The sequence below is a fragment of the Parus major genome, chromosome 5 (genome assembly GCF_001522545.3).
Source record: "Parus major isolate Abel chromosome 5, Parus_major1.1, whole genome shotgun sequence".
Classification (NCBI taxonomy): Eukaryota; Metazoa; Chordata; class Aves; order Passeriformes; family Paridae; genus Parus; species Parus major.
The window spans coordinates 30,478,015-30,486,210 of NC_031774.1; the positions used below are offsets into that span (position 1 = coordinate 30,478,015).

Below are 8,196 nucleotides of genomic sequence, written 5' to 3' on the forward strand. Positions count from 1 at the left end.
AACTCATCAAATCCAAACTTCCTGAAGAATTGCATGTGTTTTTTGTCTTGACAGGCTTCAACAAAGATAATAAGAAGATGGTATCTAACCAACATGAAAGAGCTGTGAAGACAGGGCAAGATTAAGCTATGAAGATCATGCAAGATTAAGCTGCAGAATAGACACGGATGATTCTGCATGTTAAGGTACTGCAGTCTATATTTAGTGAAAAGAGGGGAATATCACAGAACTTGTTTGCTGAAGGTATTGCTCCTGATTAACATCAAAAAGCAGCTCTAAAATGAAGAAACCAGGCTGATGCTTTGTTGCTCTAATAATTGTCAACTATTGGTGCTCATTGTGCATAATGACTATTATGATTATTACTAAAAGGCTGCAGGGATTCAATACTGATTATTGACCAAGCATGACTGGTCCTTAAATTGATTTATTTCACTTATATCTTTTCTTCACAGCACAGTAATATTTTTATGAAAGCAACAGAAAAGCTCAAAGTTATTGCAGTCACCATGAATTCTCTTTCAGAGTTGAGCAATGTAGTGTCCGGGCTATTTTCAGTAGATATACAGCATTTTTATCAGCAGTGCCAAATGCTAAAGAGGAAAATAAGGGGTCTGGCAGCAATATTAAAATGGTGCCATTTTTGTCACATTCCTACCAATTAAAATATTTTCCCTTAAATTTTTACTATTTGCAACATTTTTATTTTCTCTTTTAACCTTTTAACTGTTTTATATCACATCATATTGTGTTCTTTGTCTCAGTAACATCCTGTACAGGTGAACTCAACTGCACAGTTAATCTGAGCTGATACAGACATTTGTTTACTTGGTCCACATGCACAAAAACTGTGCATGTCCCACAACATCCCTATTTTCCCAACAGTGTTAGATTGGTAAAAAAAAAAAAACAAAAACAAAAAAACCCAAAACTTTTATATCTCTACCTACACATTTTGACACAGCAGCTGCATTTTAAGTGCTGCTTTATAATGTCTTTAATCAGCTAATTGTATGGAGGAATAGAAGAAATGCATGCTGGGTATTGTGCCTTTGTCAATGCCCCTCATTAATTAGTAAGCTTTGCAATGAGATAGCTCTGCTCTCATTGACTCCACTGGGGAGAAATCCGAACTTGAGTGTCTCCTCCACAAATTTTACCATACAAGTTTTTTAATGTCTCTTCTCCAGAAATCAGTTTTCTCCCACATTCTGTATCTTATCATGTTTGTTCCCCCTCCTTGTACCTACAATTACATAATTGTCCTTTTTGATGTGGGATGGGAAAGTGAGTTTAGGAGTCTAGTTATTCTAAATAAAAAAAAAAACAAAACATTGTTTATGAACCAATTTTATTTTCAATAGCTTAGTCTCAGTTACTCAATCTCAGAAAAAAAAATATTCTCCCAAGAATTTATATTGAGAAAGTAGTCCTGGGAATTCTGTTGCTTTCAGCTGAGCTTAGTGTGCCTTACAAGGAGAATTAATATTTTCTTAGGCAGAACTCCTTTCAAAGACATGCTGGAAAAGGCGATACCATAAATCTGTGTCAGGCCCAGATATACAAGTTTCTGGTGCCTAAAAGTCATCCCAGTATATTTTCATAAATGCTTCCATGTATTGTTTAGGCAGTTAAGAATACTGTGGTACATTAAAATAAATCACTCAATGTACAATCCCAAATATGTGAGATATTAACTGTACATAAAAGGCACAGAGGTGAGGGCCAGAAGCCGTGGCTCAAACATTGGTTAGAGAATTTTTCTCACAGGTCATAAAAACATTAACAAGGAGAGTCTCCCCCTACTTGAGCTTGCAGAATTCAAGCTGTCAATATACATCCCCCTATAAGCATGTGTACCTCCCACAACAGCTTTGGAACAGCTGAACACAGAGTAAAATTGCAGATTTCATGACTCATCTGTTTGTCATTGTCTCCAAAGAAATGTAATTGTCTTACTGTATAAAACATTCAGAACAGTTTAGAACTTTTTGCTAACCCAGGTGCTTAATGTTGAAAACAGGATTGTGGGGTTTTTTTCAGCTAGAATCATAATGTTTAATAATAATTTAAAATACATACAAAATTCACAGATACACAAATGTAAGTTTCTTTATTCCTTCAAGCTAATTTGTTTCTGTTACTCACATTCCAGGTATTTGTTTCCCTGTATTTTCACATGCTTGATTTGATACTCCTCTTCTTGATACCCCTCTAGTATTTTTCGGTCTCTTTCTGCCTTTATATATTCTTTTCTCCACTTTTGGATCTCACTGAAACCCAGTCCCTTATGACATTATCATTTGCTGTCACCATTGTCAACACGGCATTTTCTTTCAATACTGTAGGTCATTAAAATTTGCAGTCTTTTTCTAAATTTCCTCTCATACCTTTATTTCCTTTTCTCCTTAATAGTATTATATAAACATTATATAATATTATATTATATTCTTCATTATCTTTTTACATATCATTCCTGTTAAAATCACTTGTTAATTTTAATCACAGCCTGGTCCACTCATTACTCTTTCAAAAAATAAAATAAATAAACTAAGTAAAGGTATGACTGCTTCTTTACAGAATACCTTACAGGAAAAATGATAAATACCATAAACAAGCATGTTCATCCTAATATTCAGAATCTTCTAAGAGAAATTAATATAATGTGTTTATTAAGTGCTTAGACAAATATTTGGGCAAATCAACATAGTGTCAACAATTGCCGTAATTCTTAGATGCCTGAATTAAACTGGTTATACACCTCACAGTTTGCAAAAAAATACTTTTGAAGAGACACAAAGAATTTGGGAATAGTTACTTGAAATCAAAATGATCAAAATCTAGGCATTACTGGGATTAATTATTTGGGATTACACCAAGGTCAAGCATAAATTCTAACTAAAAGAAGCAATTGTTCTAAGAGTGGAAGGCAGCCACTACTCATACTTTACAATGCTCACAGTAATATTGTGACACTGAGCACAGCTATAAACCAGAGCTATGTGGCTTGAAATTTTCCATGAGTATCCTAGGAAAGAAAATGCAGCAGTAAACATCATTAGTCAAGCAAGACCTACATGTCATAAGCAATAGGCAATAGTCCGGGAAGGCCACAAGGTTAAAATGCTTTGTTTGAGTAATTATAGGATTTGAAGGATTAGGCTGAACCAAAGGATTTAAGGACATGAAGGGATTAAAGGGAGAAATAAATAAATAAAATTAAAGAGAATGAAGGTATAGACAGAAGCTCAAAAAGTGATATTACAGTCACTAATTTTTGAAACAAGAATTGTTAAATAAAACAGATGTCATTTAATGCAATATGATTTTGCTGTTGCTAGTCGTTAACTCAGTCTGCAAAGATAAAGGTTCTTTCCAAAATAGCTGTATGTTTCTGAGATTGAAGACCTAACAGAAAAAGCACGTATTTGGGGTGAGATGTCTCAGCCAAATTCTTTGTATCCCAGAATGTATTGCGTTGCTTTTATGAAAGTGAAATCCCAAAGTACAAACCATAGGTGAGATCCCAGCCACTACAGCCTGTTACTGAAATCTGAAAATTCATGCCATACACATGCGAAAAGAATTCCATTCTTTACCTTATGCTACCCTGAGTTACACTATTTTACACAGGTAAGCCTGTTTATTTTAAAACCCTACTGTCCTTGCAAGCTGCTAATAGTGAGAATTATTTCAGGGTCTGTTTCTCGAATACTGCAGATGAAAAAAATTATTCAAGAGTTATCATGCCCAAGCAATCCATAGCTCATGATTAATAAACTGACAAGATAACCATAACAGCAGACATAAAAAGGTTGGGGTGTTTTATGAAAGCCGCTTCACAAATGCAAGATAATGGCACTTTCAGCAAAGCCATGCAAAGAGAATATGGTTTGAAAAACAGCATTCAAAATAGGTTTGCAAAATGACAGCTCTCGGGGTCCAGGCTGGGCCAAGGCAGGAACGCAGCAGCCAGCGGCACCTTGAAGTCACTCCGTGATTCCTGCTGGCCCAGGCTCACCGTGCTACCGCAATGCTCTGCGCAGGGCTGGATGTGGTCACCGTGCCGAACACCAGGCCTGAAACCACAGAAACTGTCAGCGACACACTGACTTCGAACAACACCAAATAGTGCTAGCAACCCAGAAATTCAGACCCTAAATTCTTTGTATGTTTCCTTAAATCTCTTTATTAAGGCCTAGGTGTTCAGTTTCTTTCAAAGTGATCACCCTAGAAGCCAAGTTTTGCTTCAGAAACATTAGGCCAAGCCCTAAACTGGTTAGCATTGCTTTATTATTTCCATATTTAAATAAAATATTGTAGTAAAAAATAACAATTTTCAATATAAACACTGTTTTTAATATTACAGTATGAGGGTTTTTTTTCTCTCTCAAGTACTATTTAACTTGCGTTTCTTGATTCAGACAGAATACTGCTTCAGAAAACTACAGAAATTCAGACACTAGCCCAGTTCACAGATCCTATAAATTACACCTGGCCTTATTTCTAAAATAGGAAATGGACATAGCGTCCAGAAGTACTATGTAACAAATAATTCAAATATGGCACACTGATTCATAATTCTCTATTCATTGAATCTGCTAATTTATCTCAGATTACAAAGACTTTACACATTTGAATAGAGCATCCTTTTCACCCTATTTGAGTATTGGCATCATACGGCAACAAGAAATATTATTGGTGGATATTTGCCTTTTGAAGTTCAGCTTTTCTGCTGAACAGAAAAATCAAGTTACTTTTCTTACAAGTCGTTATTATTTTTAGCCAAGAATCATTGTGAGGCACCTGAGCCCAGGGAGGCAAAGATTTCGTTTTAGATAAGCATTGTTAAAGTGAGAGGCGTGGCTTAAAAGCCCAGGAAGAGTAAATTCCACCCTCTGCCTCGGGGGACGTGCCCTATGAGCCCGGGAAGAGTTGCCCCACCCCAGACCCTCGTGGGGTGGCAGCCCAGGGTGTTCCGATTGGTTTGTGCCTCTGGGGTTTCTCCCTTGCTCTGTCCCTATTAGACCTTGACCTTAAAGTCCACCCTGGTTCTGTCCCATAAAACCCACCACCCTTCCTGTGTTCTGGGCTGTTTCTGGATTTCAACTGAGTTTATTCCTTTGTTGAATAAATGGTTTCCTGAGATTAACCAAGCAGAAACCCGTCTCGTTGAGTCCCATGTCTGTCACCAGTAACCAGTAGCCTCCCTGGACATGATCCTGCAGACCCAGAACAATACAAATCATCATTGCTTGCTGTCTAAAAAACCAGCTTTCTCTAAAGTAAACATTCCCAGTGAAACAGCATCCCCTGACAGCTCATGCTGGCAAATTTTTCCGCACTCCCTTCAGTGTGCTGAGTCCTGATCATCAAGTTTCTGGTGTGATTTTCAGTCCTCGAGCTCATTTGGAGCTGTTCGTGTTGCAATCGTTCTCACACAATATGTGTTGGGGGGTGAGGTTAGTTGTAAAGCTGTTCACCAGGAGCAGGGATGGCTACTGATTTCCCTCATATGGGTCACTGACCAGACACCAGATGGTGGAAATAGCCTGTCCTACTAATCTGGCCCAGAATTGGCAATTGAGAGGTGAAAACCTTTATCCCATTAACAATTGCCTGAACCATCCTGTCTCCAACCTGCAGGCTAAAATTAAATACTTAATAGTCTTGGAGTAAATACTGCCCCCTCAAATATCCCGTCCAGTGCACATCCCAGGCATCTACTGCGCAGATCTGGGACAAGATCCATAAATGGCAGTACATTTTATTGATTTTAAATTCTACCTAAGGAGGAATGATAAAGAAGCCAGGCTGGTAAAATTACAGCATCAATTCGGATAGTGCTACTTATGCAACATCTGGAAAGAAAAGTTTATTGCAGAAAAAATATCAGGAAAGTAGAAAATCCATGTAAGCTGTTTGTGAGAAATACAATCTGGAAATAAATGAAGTAGGCATCATAAAAAGAAAATATTATTGTGCAATTCCCTTTTACAGGTTTCAAGAAAATAATCACATTATTGGTATTAACAGTACATTGTCAGAACACCTTAATCAGCTTAGAACAGAAGAATCAGTTTTAGAAATTAATACATCCTATCATCCCCATTTTCTTTACCTCTGCACATGTACTTAGCTATGCTGCACATTCAAGCTATTAATTTGTACTCATCCTGGGGTGATTTGCTCTGATAGCAAAGTGGGGGGGAAGAAGAAGCACATGGTTTGTGCTGAGGAAAAACACTCACTCCCCTGCATCCTGCTCCTGGACTGTGCTGTCTGCAGGACAGACAGACAGCGGGAGAGAGCTTCTCTTTGCTTTCAGTTAGTTTTAGCTAGCTGAGGCAGAGAAGTTCCCCAGACTGTTTTTTTTTCTTTTTTCTTGGATCTGTTCAAACCTGCTCTGGACTGAAAAAACACAACCAAACCCCAGGAGCTCAAGTCTGTGGCCTACCAGGGCCTGGGCCTCGGCACTTTCCAGAGCCAAACGGACTGAGAAGAACCTGAGTGAGCTGAGAAATCCCACATGAAAAGGACTTTTTCTGGATTTGCCATCTCATCGAACAACGAGAAGTTTTATTCTTTAATATTATTAAATTTCTGTTAAATAAACAGTTTTTTCCACTTTTCTCCAAGGAGAAAAGCACCTGAACCAGTTGTGGGAGGGGTCACTTGCATTTGCTTTTCTGAGGGGACCCCCTTTTGGAGGTTCTCTCCCAAATTTGCCCTAAACCAGGACAACACAACAGATTTCTCTATTGCATCCAAAATTGCTATCAAAATTCCTATTTAAGAATATAAATTGCCAGAGAAGCTACTTTTACATTTGTGAAGATGACACAATACACATAATTTAGAATTCAAGATAACTGCAAGGGAAACAACACAGAAAATTTCTGAGCCTCTCTATAACCAGACAGAACCATCAGGATTTAAGTTATGTAACGTACACACATCAGTTAAGGACCTGCATAAATTTTGAAAATATGAGAACACAAGACGAAGAGGTTAGTAGGACATTTCTAAACGTAAATATGTGTACATTTCTATGGAAGATTTGGAAATATCAAGATCTATATAATTTTAATCCTGCAGAAAATTAAACAGACTACATGTCAGGATTTTAAAAAATCCTGTCCCATTAGAATTATCAAAATTACCAGAATATATAATTAGACCACGATAAGCATCATAAAGACTGGACTGTTCAAGCGTAGAACTAACCCTAACCCCCAACATAAACCTAACCCTAAACCTAAGCCTAACCCTAAACTAAACACAATCTCTAACCCCTAACACAAAACGCCAACCCTAATCCCTAACCCTAACGGCTAACCCTCAACCAAACCCTAATACTTCACCAAATCAAAACACTAGTCCCAACCCCTAACACTAACCAAAACCATAACACATAACCCAAACACTAAATCAAACCCCTAACCCCTGAACCAAACAAAAAACCTAACCCCTAAGTCTAATTCCTAACCTTAAAAAAACCCTAAGCCTCAACAGTAATCTGAACACTGCATATAAAACCTAACTCTAAACAGAAACCCTAAGTTTAACACCTAAACCTAACTCTAATACCTACCCTAAAGGAAACTCTGACCTTTACCCCTAAAACATACCCTAACCCAAAACCTAACCCTAACCTCTAACCCCAAACCAAACCCCAACACCAATGCCAAACCTAACCCTAAGCGTAACCCTTACCCAAACCCTAACCCCAACCCGAACCTGAACCCTAACCGAAAACACTATGCCAAACCCAAACCCTGATCCTAACCCAAACCCTGATCCTAACCCTAACTCAAACCCTTACACTAGCCCCCACCCCAAACCCTGATACTAACCTTAAACCTTACCCTAACCATAACGCTAACCCTGGCACTAGCCTGAACTCTAACCCTAATAGTAACCCATAAACCCAGAACCTAATTCCAACCCTAATCCAAACAGTAACCCTAATCCTAACCCAAACCCTAAACCTAACACTAACCCAAACCCGAACCCCTAACCTAAACCCAAACCCTAACCCTAACACTAACACCAACCCTAACCCTAACCCTAACCTAACCCTAACCCTAACCCTAACCCTCACCTCTGAGGCACGGAGGTCCATGAGAGGGCGCCCATTCCCGCGTTCTCTCCCGGCCGCGCAGCTCCGCCTCCGAGGCGGCGCGGGCGGCGCGC

The 8,196-nt window shown here is 38.6% G+C and overlaps 1 long non-coding RNA gene across 1 annotated transcript; it reads right to left on the reverse strand.

Moving 5' to 3' along the window:
- Nucleotides 1-1,334: 1,334 nt before the first annotated feature.
- On the reverse strand, nt 1,335-8,192 carry LOC117244591. Its single transcript, XR_004497984.1, has 2 exons — nt 8,105-8,192; nt 1,335-4,079 (listed from the first exon to the last, which is right to left on the reverse strand). It is a non-coding gene; the product is annotated as an uncharacterized LOC117244591 (long non-coding RNA).
- Between the last annotated feature and the right edge of the window lie 4 nt (nt 8,193-8,196).